The sequence below is a fragment of the Caretta caretta genome, chromosome 2 (genome assembly GCF_965140235.1).
Source record: "Caretta caretta isolate rCarCar2 chromosome 2, rCarCar1.hap1, whole genome shotgun sequence".
Taxonomy (NCBI): Eukaryota; Metazoa; Chordata; order Testudines; family Cheloniidae; genus Caretta; species Caretta caretta.
Window position 1 is genome coordinate 216,655,526 of NC_134207.1, and position 14,831 is coordinate 216,670,356.

Genomic DNA, 14,831 nt, shown 5'->3' on the forward strand with positions numbered 1-14,831 from the left:
TCTGTAATATTTCAGAACTTTGGACCTAAGCAGAACCTGAAAGCGCAGAGGCAGGTAAAAAGTGAAGAAAAAAAGTAGGGAAAAAGATAGTGAAATATTTCAGAACTTCATAAAGTTTCTTTCCTGATATGAATACGGTAGGGCCTGATTCTCATTTACACTAAGGCCTTACTACATGGCTCATACATGTATATCTACTTCTTTGGGTATGTCTTCACTGCACACTAAGCCTGGCCTTTGGCTCAGGTTTGAGCCCAGCCCCCCCACTCTCGCCACCCCTTCCAGCCATGCACAAATCAGTCTGACTCAGGACAGCAAGCACTAAGCGCCTGGGTTCCAGGATGCTGCTCGGGGAGATGGGTCAGAGCCTGAGTCATGCTGTGATCCATGTCCAAGCCCTGTCATTTTGCAGTGTGGATGCAGGTGAAGCCACAGACCCAAGTCAGAAGGTCTGAATAGTACAGTATGGACATATTAACCTGGCTGTGAGACTAGGTCCAGCAATTGTATTCCCAGGTTTAAAATGCAATGTGGATGCTCAAGCATGGGCTTGGGAACACTGAGTCCACAAGCCCAGGTCCCACAGCCTCAGACTTAGTATGCAGCTTAGACATCGGGTGAAGGCTGCTTTACACTGTCCGAGTGCTGCAAAGGGGCCCTAGTGTAACAGAGAATCAGGCCCTGCAGCGTACTTTACTATTTAAAAATAAACAACTTCAACATTTGCTGTCCCCTTCTCCCTCCCTCTTCCATTTCTCTGCTCGCTCCAGCCACCTCCCTGTCTGTCTTAGGTCAAGACTATACAGAACAATATTCTGAAAGAGACAAGGAGCAGCTTAAGCAAAAGACCCACAGGGCAGTATTCTCAGAATGTCTTATGCTCTGAAGAAGGCAGAGTGAAGTTAGGTGTAAAATGATAATGCATATAAAATGAATGCTACCAGAATGTTCAAAGGTTCATCTTACACTAGGAACTCTTAGGAATATTTGGGTCCTGTACAAATAAGCTGGGCTATCTCTGAACAAAAGGGAATCAATGTATTGGTGGAGCAAATTGCCAGGGCAGGAGGGGCATGAAGTAGAAATCAGGGAAAAGCGATCCGATGGGGGTCAGGGCCAATAGGGGACCCTTCTATGGCACTTGTCTAAAACACCGCATCATTTTACTGTACAGCAACAGTACTATAGCATGTTTATTTTGATAGGATGCTGAAACCACAGGTAAACGGACACTGTAAGGCACACTGTCACATACTGCTAGTCTTGCAAAATCCTCTTGAAAATGTACAAGCCCAGACACAAATCTACTCGCTTGAGCTTTATCGTGATCATAGATGATACCGTACATGCTTAGGCTATATTTACACTTATTTTTAGTGTAATACCTCGATGACCGTTAGAACAAGTATGCCTACCTGCTCTGGAACTCACACCCCTCGCTCCAAGGGTAGACATAGCTTTACTGGGTGAAATCTTGGCCCTGCTGAAATCAATGGCAAGATTCTCAATTGATTTCAACAGGGCCAGGATTTCACCTATTCTATTTTACTCATTTATTACAAAACTAGTCACTTTGTCCGAGTGGGTGAGGAGAGTTGGGAAAGGCCATCTAAATTGTGCCCCCAAAATTCATGCACACCAACACAATATTTGCATAGGTAAGTAGCTGGGTAATTTAATATAAATACCCATTTGTAGGAACAAACACCTGGTTTTTGTGCACAGCGATGGGGATTTATGGGGATAGGTACAAATTTAGCAGGGGCCAATTTATCTCTGAGAGAACAGTATAGGATTAGATTGTGATGTCCAGCACAGCACTGAACAAGTAGTGCCAGCCAGGAAGCACTGTAGCTGAGAAACACACCTCTGAGTCACAGTCATTCTCCTGCTGCCTCCTTTGTGGCTCCAGGCGGTAATAATTTAGCATATCTCAGCAGCAAAATGATGACACACCGCTTGCTGGCTCAGCTACGCTAGCAAGCAAATGTTTGTAATTCTGAGGTTCTACTGTATGTCCTCAATTCTGTGAGGTACTGAGAAGTCCTGTGCGGTGCGGCGCACCCTCATGACCCAGAGAACACTCACAAGAGAGCTCTTGGCAGCATCCGATGAAGTGAGCTGTAGTTCACGGAAGTTTATGCTCAAATAAATTTGTTAGTCTCTAAGGTGCCACAAGTCCTCCTTTTCTTTTGGCAGCAAAGAGTCTTTTTTATAGGAAAAATGCATGGCACATAGTGGAAGGTCTTGTACAAATTTTGGAGAGATCACATGGTGGAAGTAATGTGTATGGAACCCATTAAAATGCCCATTATCACCATCTAGAAGAATGACTGACCAGACTTTCTTCTGAATGTTCCAGCCCGATCACAGGCCTTATTCTCAAGGCATCCCGGCTGCATGCAGTAATTCCCAGTCAGACTGAGTTACTCTCTCCATTTGTTTTAAACCACACAGTGGAATGTCATAAAGAGTTAAAAATGTATAATCTGCAAAAGAAAATTATCTTGAGAGAATTGAAACCACAATCATTGATTGCTTAGCAGATAAGATTGCCAGAGCCCTTCACTGTTTTGCAATTAAATCACAAGCTTCAGCCACCACATATGTTTTCTTAAAAATCCAGTGAAGAACAACTATAAATACTTAGAAATGCTTCTTTGGTAAAACCATTAAACATGAGCAGACATTCCTGGGGGGGTTATTGATTATCTTTTAGCCTATCTAGCCAAAGCTGATAATTCAATTTGTTGGGAAATTTATCCCCCTCAACAAACTAGACCTATCCTAGCTTCTGGGCACTTACAATCATTAAATTAAAACTAATTAAAATGGATGGACTCTTAATGAAAAAAGAACCAAAAAGGTTATGCAGTCTGAATTCTAATCCTATTAGTTAAGTTTCCTCCGCAGAAAGATTAATTTTTTTCTCTAGCTTCTTCTCAAATTTTTATTGATAAAACACTTTGTTTGGTGAAAGACATAAAAATAAATTGGTTTGCTGACCCATTTAAACGAGCTTGGATTAAAACCCGGGGAAAATCATTATGCTTATGGCTCACGTGTATTAAGGCACTATAGCTGTCCCCCCATTCTGAAGCACTGAACCTGTAGTTCTAAAATCCTTGTGCACAATTGCCACTGACAGTTTGACTACTGGCTTCTGATATTGTCCAAAAAGTCAATTCAGCATTTGTGATTACGAGAAGAGGTAGAGACTACAGATTTCCCCTATGTTTAATATTACAAGTGATTTGCCAGGCACCAAAACATGGAGGAAAAAGAGGTATTAAAGTGAAAACCTCAATGTAACAATGTTCTAATATCCCCCTCCCCCACCCCCAGCAAATTATAAAGAGAAAATCACTTTAGAAAAGGTGCCTTATGTGTAATTTTCTAGACTGGTAACCAAGTAGGTAATTGTCATGCTGCAGAGGAGGACACAGGGAATTTAGCTCCCATTTGAATGCCCATGAAGACTTTCAAAGTTATTGCACGGCTTTGAAAGAGTCCAGATAAAGGTAAAAACAGTGCCATTTATATTTCAAATGATTGTTGTACACGTATGCCATAAGAGATTAAGCATGGCCCAGTGGTTTATGATGCTCTCCTCATCTGTGGGACACCCAGGTGCAATTCCTGCTCCACCACAAAAGCATCTTGTGTGACGCTAGGTGAGTCACTGTGCCTAAGTTCCCATCTGTAAAATGGGGACACTAGCACTGCCCTACCTCACGGGAATGGTGTGAGGATAAATACAATTAACAATTGTGAGGTACTTAGATTCTACAGTGATGGGGGCCATATAAATGCTTTATAAATCTACTTGTTAACCCAGGGAACCGAGGGAGGCAGATTTGGGTTCCACTTGTGGCACTGTCAGAGACTCACTGTGTGATAGTGGCCAAAAGTTATTTTGTGTCTCCGCTGCTATTTCCCAGTCTCTAAAAGAGGGATGGTAATAATACTTCACAGGGGTCATGCGAGGCTAAATTCATAGTTTGTAAAATCACTTACAGATCTTCTGATGCCAGGCAATATAGAAATATAAAATATTAATATTATTCACCAACATTTTCAAAATTAGTATTTTTAGATGCCATGCTCTCAGGTGCTACTTACAAGCCTTTCAAAGGGATCTGATTTTCAGAGGGTGGGAATTTAATATTTTCAAAAATTCTGTTCAAGTTCTTATATCGCACCTCCATTGTCAATGACAGCATACTGAGGGAATCTCCTAACTCAATGGGAAGACTCCAGTGGAAGTTGGATTGGGCCCCAGCTGAGATGTCCTTGCAACATGCTAAGGCATTGCACATGGTTTTATTTCATGGCCCTCATCTTAACCGATGGATTCTAAATGTATAATTCTGTAATTAGTTGTTGCTTGTTGCTGACAGAGTTTATCAGTTTATATACAAAAGTAAACAGCAAAACAAATGCCACATGACATCTAAACAGTGTTTAGATAAGATGAGAATAGCTTTAGAAATGGCACCTTTCCACCTTGACAAAAATAACTAAAATCTATTTCAACCCAGGTTCGGCATACAGTTAAAATCCAAGGATCATGCAGAGCATTTTGATAGGGGTACTACTGATGTTAAAGATCTTTGCTTTACAATGATTCTTAGCTGGAATGTTGCTGAAGTCCCCTCTGATTCTGTGTGTCACTGTGAAATGTTTGTAGATTCATCAGTGGGCTTTGACCTCACTCCTGCAGCGAGTTCTGTTGCTGGAACTGAGTCCCATTAAAGTCAGTGGGGCTCTGTGCAGGTGTGGAGTTCCCCCACCCCAGGATGGAGCTCATTGTAGATCAGGGCTTTTGTGTTACAAAGGTCATTTAATTTCTGAATCATTTGGTTTCCCCACATCTCACCCAATATATGGCACAATCCAGCTCCCATTGTAATCAATGGAAAGACATTAGGGAGAGCTGGATCAGATCCATGAGCGATTAATTTTTGGGGGGTGCCCTCTGTTGTGGCCCCTTATGACATCCACTACCCAGTCTGCTTTCTGCCTCTTAGTAAAACAGGGGTGGTAGTGGTGCTTCTTTCCTTGTTAAAAAAAAAACTCCTTCTACATTTTTCTCATCAAAATAGAAGGAAACTCACAGAAAGGTAGAAAATACTCAGGATTTTAAAAGCTTCTCCAACAGCTGTGAACTCTGGACCTAATTTTGATTGCATGCCAGTTTTATTCAGGTGTAGCTTGATATACTTCAAGAGAAGTTCGTGCCATTTCAGGCCCTTCATTCACACATTGCCCAAAAAGTTGGCAGACTCCACTGGAGATGATGGAGGGCAGCTATCACATAGGGTGGAGCCCTGCTCTGTGCTCATCTCCCCTTTATGGGTGTTTCATGCCGCTTTTATTTTCCCTTCCCTTCTATAACTTCACAGTGGTCAGCCTTATTCTTTTTGCCCCTCTTTTTCCCATACCTATTTATTTTTCTCTGCCACCATTTACAGTGTAGTGAAGTTGCTAAACAATCCCTCCCCCTACTCTCTTTATATATTACACACACCATGTCCGCCTTTCCCCCACATTGAACAAACGTTATGGTGGCATTAGGTAATGCCAGCATCAAGGATGCTTGTGGATGGAAACAGCAAAAGGAACATCCGTGACACTAGGCCAATCCCCTGCCAAATTTCAAGTCCTGGTTCCCAAGAATGAGGCCACTAGAGCTTCTCAAAGAAAAGGTGGCCAGAATGTTTTAACATGGGCCAAACAACATATTTTCTCTAACCTCTTCTTGAAAACAGCTGAATCATTTTGGCTGAAATATTTTTTTAAAATAATCAACCTGAGGCAGATACGGGGCATGTAAAATTTTAGCCCAAATGGTTAAAGTTTTTTTTCAAATTTATATCATAAGTACACAATTGGTTGGGTAACTGGGTCCTACCTTTGAATGAGATTTGAGATTTTAATGGGCTGCCCAAAGAGTATTGATGTTAGTATTAGAATCCTGGTGAGGACTGAAGGGCATTACATTGCCTTGTAACAATATCTGTATAATTTAGAATAGTGAGACGCCACTGCATTTCACTTGCAATAAATCAGCAGTAATGACAACTTTACCTTTGGTCAGTTTCTGATGTTAGCATGCAGAGGCTAGAAGAAAGCAGGTTGCAGTGAAGTGCTACTTGCTATTGCTTGGCCTTTGGGGAGTCAGTAGATACCAGAGAAAGGACACTAAATCCCTACAACTTTAAACTGAGGGACAGAGAAAACCCAGAGGCTTACCTTCAACGATGATTTATACCTGGTGTGTACTTCTGTAGTTTCATACTAGGAAAATATATCATTTTAAAGAACTAATCTCCTGCTGGTTTTGACCAGATAATGTATTCAGTAAATAGTATTTAATCACTTACTATACAAATATGGTTGAATACTGCCTGAGTGTTTGTCTAACAAATTATTTGACCAATGTTTCCATTGAATAATACTTACCATCTCTAGTCTTTGAAGCTAACTTTAAAGAGTTGTTCAACAAATATATCGAGTGAAAAATCAGGCCATAGTTAACATTATAGTAGTTAAAATCCAGCTTGAGTTAGAGAGTAGAGAAATGAGAATTAGTTGGGGATTGGTCCTGCTTTGAGCAGGGGGTTGGACTAGATGACCTCCTGAGGTCCCTTCCAACCCTGATATTCTATGATTCTATGAGAACAGACACTGTCAGAAGGTTATTTTGGAACTGGACATGTACTCACTGTTCCTCTTAGATTTTTTTCTTCAATTCTTTAAGAGCATATTGTAACGGTTTAGGGTAATTTATAAAGCTTGTATTTGAAATTTTATGCAGCACTGCTGCCTACTGTAGTAAATTTGTTTTCATAAATAATGTCTCAATGTCTGCTAGAAAGAACAGTGGTTTTCAGCCTGAGGTCTGCAGACCCTTGGAGGTCCACAGACTGTCTAAGATTTCCAAAGGAGTCTGCATCTGCATTTGAAATTTTTTGGGAGGGTCCACAAGTGAAAAAAAGGTTGAAAATCACTGTGCTAGACACTGCACAGAGCATAATTAACAATCCATACAAATTGTCATGTGAAAAGGTCCTTCTGGAGACAGTCTAGCTTTTGCATATAGCACAGTGGCTAGAGCTTTACCCCTGGGTTCTGTCTAATAACCACCATTTAGTGATTAATATTCCATTCCTTGTTCTAATCTTGTCCAGATACTCAGCAGACTAGTATAATCAAATATGCCTCCATTTCTCTGCAAGTTAATAGGGGATATTAAATCTTTTCCTTTTTTCTGTGGCAGGATTGTGCATGTTCCATTGCTTCCTTCTTTGAGAATATCAAAATTCCCTGAGCAAATATGACTCTTGACTCAGTCTCATGTTAAACACCTAGTATTTAATCTATCAGAGCCAAAGACATGATAGTAGGGTGGGGGGGAGGGGGTTGGCATGAATATATTAGTTTGGGAATCTGCCAGAAGTGATTGTGAGGATTATTGATAAAACATGTTAGAGTGGTGACAGATTTGTTTAATTTGAAATGGCTGGAAAAGCCACAATTTTATTAAATAAGACAGGTAAACATATCTGAATATGGGAGTAAGAATCCCTGATATCTGTGAAAGTGAAAGTGTTAGGTTTGGCAATACCAATTGCTCTTTTCTTGTACCATAAACCTGTAACATAACCCTTCCAGATCACCCTGAATCGTTAAATAAAACAAAACCCTGGCTACTTGAACACAATGTTACTTTTGCCATTGACTTAGGGTCTATCTACACTTCAAGCTGGGGTTGTGATTCCCAGCTTGAGAAGACATACCTGCGCTAGTTCTAATCAAGATAGTGCTCTAAAAATAGAGTGCAGCCATGGTGGCACAGATAGTGGATAGGTTTAGCTGCCCCAAGTATATGCCTATGGTCTCTAATGGGTAAGTGCTTGGGGGAGCTAGCCCCTCTCAATGCTGTGGGTACACTCTATTTTTAGCTCTCTAGTTTAACCATCAGCTGGACATACCCTTAAATGGGGTCAGGGTTTCACCACATATGCACATGAGGTCTGAACTTACAGCAGAGTGCCTTACTGTACAGTAGCTAACTACTAGCTGCAGGAATGGCTAATCTAGCAAGAAGAAACACAGCTCTAGATCAACCTCTATTATCTGAAATGGCGATTTGGTTGCCATATATTCCACAGGAGGGAATATGATCCTCTTTTCCCTGCTACTTTGGGATAAAGCGAGACACACACATAAGATATCTATGGCAGCTCTTTGGATCCCTACCACCCAAACCACCCATCACAAATGCATACCTTTAAGGCTGTGCCTTTGGAAAGCTGGAGATGTTATGTAAATTATGCCATGCTCTAATTTGCATACTAAGTGAATATGCATGACCTCATTTATCATAATTCCCCCAGAGTCAAAACTTTCAATTCTTTGCTCCTTCTCACTGTTCAATCAATAAATTATCCATTAAACTAAACTTTTCTTCCCTCTAGTTTTCTTTCATTCATACCCCACTCCTGAACTGATCATCTGAATCTCTCTCCGGTTCCCCATATTGTCCCTTCACATCATCCCTATTGCTTTCCTCTCTCTCTACTCCCCTGCTCAAAATTTCTCCCTTCACCCTGACCAACCTCTGTGCTCTTACTTCTCCCCCTCATCCCTCAAAATCCCCCCCCCGCACATGGCTCCACATTACATCCACTTTGTCTGGTTCTCCATGTCACATCCTCCCTCTCTTGAGCATAGTCTCAGACATGCTTATAGCCATAGAGACATTCATAGGACAACACCCTTCATTATTCTGTCCAGGGGTGCTCTAGCCATGCCTATGCTAGACTTTGTCTCTATGGTTGAAATCCTCCCAAGGGTAGAAACCCTGCATTACAAGAGAGACCTTGCCTACAGGACACTAATTATACAGATGTTGCCTACAATATTTCTTCCTCAGCTCTGCAACTCTTCCACTTGGGAAAATGAAGCTGTTGCTCAGGAACCCAGCAACGCCAAAAGCTGGGAGTTTCTAGGGCAAACTGGGAGACTTAACAAACCTGCAGAGGTTGCTAATCCTTCTGTTAGCTGACACCACCTACCTATTTACTTAGCATCAAAGACTCCTGGTACTGTATCTGTGAAGCACTCCTCCAGTCAGGACTAGAGATCTAAGATAAGGATGTTAGAGCCAGTGTCTGGAAAGTGGGTATTAGGAAAGAAATAGGCAGGGACAGTTATAGGAGATTCCCCTGTCACTAGCCCCTGAAGGGATGTATGAAATTCCTCAATGCACAGTTGACCCCTTTTCTTGCACTGTCCCACCACAGCAGATCTGTGTGTGTTCCTCTAAATGTGTTCTTGCAAGGCTCTGTGCATGTTAAGTGAGAGATCAAAATCTCTGTTTGTTTTCTTTCCAGCCTTGATTTGCTGGGAAAGCCCACAGCCTCCCCGAGTATGAAGGCATTGTTTCCCATCCCACCCTTGGCGCCGACTGCTGAAATATCCGTTTAAAAATGGGATGAACAATCAGCAATACTATCAATACCTGATACCAGGCTCTAAAATGGGAAACTATAAATGATCATGAAAGACAAAGGTTTGGATTGTCTCCATGTAGCAGCTTTACCATCCTGGAGCACCCTTGTTGCAACAGTCTCTTGCATACAGAACTTGGCCCTCCAGTCAGATTTCTCTAAAGTCCTGCTCCTTCCTGGGCAATAATGTCCTTCAAATTCTAAATAATCTCCTCCATCAGCATGTAAAGCAAATATAGCCACCCACAAAAAGTCTTCTGCCCCTTATGTGACTTCCCTTCAGTCCCAGACTCTCCAGCAAATAGAGGCCCAACCATAAATAACACTGGACCTCTCTCTTCCTTGCTGGGGTTGAAGTTTAAGTGTCTCTTCCTCTTTGCTCTCACTGTCCATCATTTTCTCAGGTCATTGACTCACAGAGCTGCTTCCCTCAAGTCCTGCCCATTCACAGGGCCCACTGCAAGAACTAATCCTGGCTCCTGCAGCTATACCTCTTGTCTTCTCCCCTTAGTTGGTCCTTGTCCAGCCTCTCCTCCCAGGAGAGAACCTTCCTCTCCCTCTGACTACTCTGTCCCTGACTACCCTTTTTCTGAGTTCTTCCCTCAACCTGATCATGCCCCCTCCAGGTATATCAGGTGAGGTTAATAGAACTCTCAGGCTCCCTGTAACCCTTTCCAGGCCTGTGTGTGGTTTATACAACTCATCACATGCCATAACTCAGAAAGACCTGGAAATCTTAACAATATGGACAACAAACAGCCTGGGAATCAGTTCTCTGGTCTCTGTTTTGGTGCTCAGAGTGTGATGCAATCAGGAAAAGTGATATCTCTTTTATGTCAGTCACCCCTGGGCTGTTCAAATTAAATGATGCAAACTAGTCCCCCAGAGGTCCCACGGAATGATTGTGTCTGTGGAAACAATGGCCACCACTCACATGCAGCCAGTTGAAACGCCATTAAATCTTTGAATGAACTTGCCTCACACATTCATGTCATCCATGTACTGGAGTGGATTTTCAAAGAGTGGTGTTTTTTAAAAACTCTTGCTGTAGTCATGCATATAACAATCCTACAAAAGGAAACGGTCTGACTCTGCTTTACAGTCATCTTAGTTTTTTATTCCCCACAGACCAACTCTGGTATCTTGCACACTGTGCCTATGTATCACTCTCTAGGTATTTAGATTGTGAATACTGCATGATATCTGTAGAAGACATGCTTTCTCAGACCTAGAGCCTGGTACCCAGAAACCAAAGTACTCAGATTGACACAAGGAGACTTCATTCCAGGCATGCAGAGATTGCTAAGTATGTGGAGAAAGGAGATCAGAAGGGGTGATACATTAGATATAGTAAATAATGTTTGCACTTACACAAACATTTACAACTTTAATGCAATTTACAAGCATTCACTGATGAATTATACCATACTGATTCAAATAATTTTAAACAACTACATCAACAACAATCAAAAATATCTTCCTCCTACTCCCAAAACACATACAAAGAGGATCAGATCATCAGCTGATTCAAATCAGCATAGCTCTCGAAGTCAGTGAGAGTTTGCCAGCTTACACCATCTGAAGATTTATGGCACAGCATTCACCATTAAAAAGTCAACATTTGCTAGATACCAACCACATGGTTGCACAGTTATTACCTATCGTGAGTATAGGAGAGAACTGGTCTCTCAGATACCAGTGTGTGGTAATTGTTGGATAATGCTGCCTTTAACAGCAACAGTAAACACAAGTCCAATACTGCCTTCCTGTGTCTGGTGTGTAAGTGTATGTTGGAGGTCAGGAGGGGGTGGAGGAGAGAACTTAACAAAAGGATTTTAAGAAATACAGAAAACCCTTTTAAGTGTTATTTAATGAGCAATCCCACCACCCTCTCTTGATTGCCTTATCTTTGCTGGCACAGCTATAAGAGTACTATCGGAGAAAAATGATCCCTAAGCAGACTTTCAAATCACTTCATCAAGAAATGTACGATTGAAAGCCAGAGCTTCAGGAATGCCTTGGCTTTGATGGGAAAGTGCAGATGTGGGAAAGTGCAGATGTGGAAATGCACACAGCTGTATATTCTCAGTGCTAAGGAATCCATTCAAAGACTTTAACCAGACTTTTGCCACAGAGAATATCTCTGAAGGGCTGCAGAATACTGTGGGACCTTATGTAGGGCTGAGAAAACCAGAAGAGTTTTGAATTCTATTTCTGATATGAGGTATAGCTGCAAACTTCCCTGAACCCAAATTATATCACAAAATGAGGACCTGTGTTTCGACAGCAACACTTGATGTGTCAACATAAACATTGTTGCATCATAGCACCATCCTTGTAGAGCCCTAGCAATGAAGACACAAGGAGGATGACAAGCGTGTATCATCTGTATGAGCAAGCAGCCAGTGGATTCCTTCTCACCTCATTCTTAGACCACAGAGTTCATCTTGTCCAGTTACTTTTCCACTCAACACCCTTCTCCTTCCATCCAGGCCTCGAACAGGGGCTCATAAGGCCTGATTCTCCAGCTGTGGGATACGATTAGCTCCCAGTGACTTTACTTGGAGTAAAGCATGTCCTGGGGTAGGAGAAATGGGCCTGGATGGGCACGGATTCTTATGGGGTGACTTCATGACATAATGATGTTGTCATGCAAGCAGTACCACATTGCGATGCTGAGTCTTCAGCATTTGGATTCTGTTCAGCAGAACTGATGCACGGGCAGTATTCCACAGTCTTGGCTGTGTTCTGTTGGGCTCAGCACTAAGGTTGAGCAAAGTAAGTGAAATGTAGGCAGAAAAAAATAAATGCTTAGCTTATGATTTACCATTTAGATGTTCTATACAGAACTGCTTTGTAAAACCTTGTGTCTGTAGAAAGCAGTAAAGGTTTGAGCCACAAGAAAGATACTTTAATAAATTTTCAGTTGTAAACATTTGTCTGGTTGTATTTTTCTATATGCAAATACAGCAAAATATCATCATTTGCCTACGTCACAACCTGTGTTTTACATAGCATATCTCCTTTCACTGTGGCATTCATTGGGCTTGTAACTGTCACAAAATGTGGAGATGAAAGATGCAATGGTAGGGAGATGCAGCGAAAAATTCCCCTTAATATAAATTGTCATTATTCATTTTTAGAGTATCCTGGTCACTGACAGTGGTACAAAATATCACTTTCTAGTTATGTCGGTTCCATGGTAGAGAAAAGAAAGAAAAAAGTTCACGTGACTGATTCTTAGATTCATATATTTTACTGGTAGACAGGTTCATTATGACAATCTAGTGTGCCCTGCATAACACAGCCACAGAATTTCATCTAATAACTCCTACATCAAGCCAATGGTTGAACCAGAGCATATCTTTTAGGAAGGTTTCAGAGGAACAGCCGTGTTAGTCTGTATTCGCAAAAAGAAAAGGAGTACTTGTGGCACCTTAGAGACTAACCAATTTATTTGAGCATGAGCTTTCGTGAGCTACAGCTCACTTCATCAGATGTTTACCGTGGAAACTGCAGCAGACTTTATATACACACAGAGAATATGAAACAATACCTCCTCCCACCCCACTGTCCTGCTGGTAATAGCTTATCTAAAGTGATCAACAGGTGGGCCATTTCCAGCACAAATCCAGGTTTTCTCACCCTCCACCCCCCACACAAATTCACTCTCCTGCTGGTGCTAGCCCATCCAAAGTGACAACTCTTTACATAATCAAGTAGGGCTATTTCCTGCATAGATCAAGGTTTTCTCACATCCCCCCCACCCCCATACACACACAAACTCACTCTCCTGCTGGTAATAGCTCATCTAAACTGACCACTCTCCAAGTTTAAATCCAAGTTAAACCAGAACATCTGGGGGGGGGGGGGGGTAGGAAAAAACAAGAAGAAACAGGCTACCTTGCATAATGACTTAGCCACTCCCAGTCTCTATTTAAGCCTAAATTAATAGTATCCAATTTGCAAATGAATTCCAATTCAGCAGTTTCTCGCTGGAGTCTGGATTTGAAGTTTTTTTGTTTTAAGATCTTTTAGGAAGACTCCAAATTATGGGATGGATAAAGATTTTATGTAATGGAGTTTCAGCCACCTACTATAGCAAGTCGTTCCAATCATCAATTATTGTCACTGTTAAAATCTGCATTTTGAGATTTTTTTCAGTCAGTCTTCTGTGGCATAAGTCCCCATTGTGGGTAGGTAAAAAAAGCATGGGAAATATATAATAGATCATACATGACAGCTAACACATCTTCATAGAGTAGTACGCACTTTTTTCCTTATGTCTTCAGAGTGCAGTGTCATGCACTTTTTTCTTTTTTCCTACGTAATATTAACAAATTTCTCATCTTTTAAAATATTGCAATTTTTAACACAGCACGTATGTCTCTTATAATTAAGAATTCATGCCTTCATCAGGTTTTGTACGACTCTTTGACTGATACAAATGTAATATAAGCAGCGGTCTTACCTGACTCCATCACGAGATTGGCTGAGCAATCCATTTCACTAGCCAAGGTGACTTTGCCAGCAGCCTCTCTACACAGACAGGTTGTAGCTACTTACTTCTAAGGCCTGGCTCTTCCCTCCGTGTTTTGTGGCTGGAAGCATTTTGGACGCTATAAACGATTCCCCTTTACCTCAGGGTTTGCTGTTACTAATGTTACATTAAAAATTCCCTGCTATTCTCACATTCAGTACATTAAAAAACAAAAATCCCTCCCAGCACTCTATATGTGAGCAATATTGGAATCTTTCAAAGCATTCTTCCAGAGACTGATTAGACTGAAATTATGTGCACAGCTTATACATGATGATACAAACCCTACCGAATCACATCACCTGGAGTAGTGAGATGCATTTTAGACACATCATCATTACCACAAGATGAGGTGCATTATTATGACAAGAATCCCAATGAAATAATTTGTCTTGCCTTGATCTGTCATGAGATCACTTAATGGGAAACTAAATAACCCATGATATATACTGAGGACCCTTTCATATTATGCAGCTGTAAGTGTCCATAGGAATTTATCCTTTTGTCGAGAGACTATGCTTTCCAGATCCTCAGCTTGTCTACCCATGGTTTGCCTTTGTTCTCCACATCATTTTTATTTTTCTGTATTCTCTCCAGAAGCATGAAAGGGGGATGAATCCTTGCTCTCTAGTGCAAGCTCTAATGGAAAATGTTTTGCCAGTTGATTTAGTGGATTTTTGTTAGAGGCATACCAGACAGGCACACACATACTGTCAGCCCAGAAACTGACCCTGACTGGAAGGCCTCGGAACAGGTGAGAAGTAACCACTTTC

General features: G+C 41.4%; 1 long non-coding RNA gene across 1 annotated transcript in view; it reads right to left on the bottom strand.

The window, feature by feature from the left end:
• LOC142070870 (uncharacterized) overlaps nucleotides 1-14,226 on the bottom strand; it is a 363,466-nt gene extending 349,240 nt beyond the window's left edge. Inside the window, exon 1 of the long non-coding RNA XR_012666787.1 lies at nucleotides 13,990-14,226. This is a non-coding gene — a long non-coding RNA (uncharacterized LOC142070870). The remainder of the gene's footprint in view (nucleotides 1-13,989) is intronic.
• Between the last annotated feature and the right edge of the window lie 605 nt (nucleotides 14,227-14,831).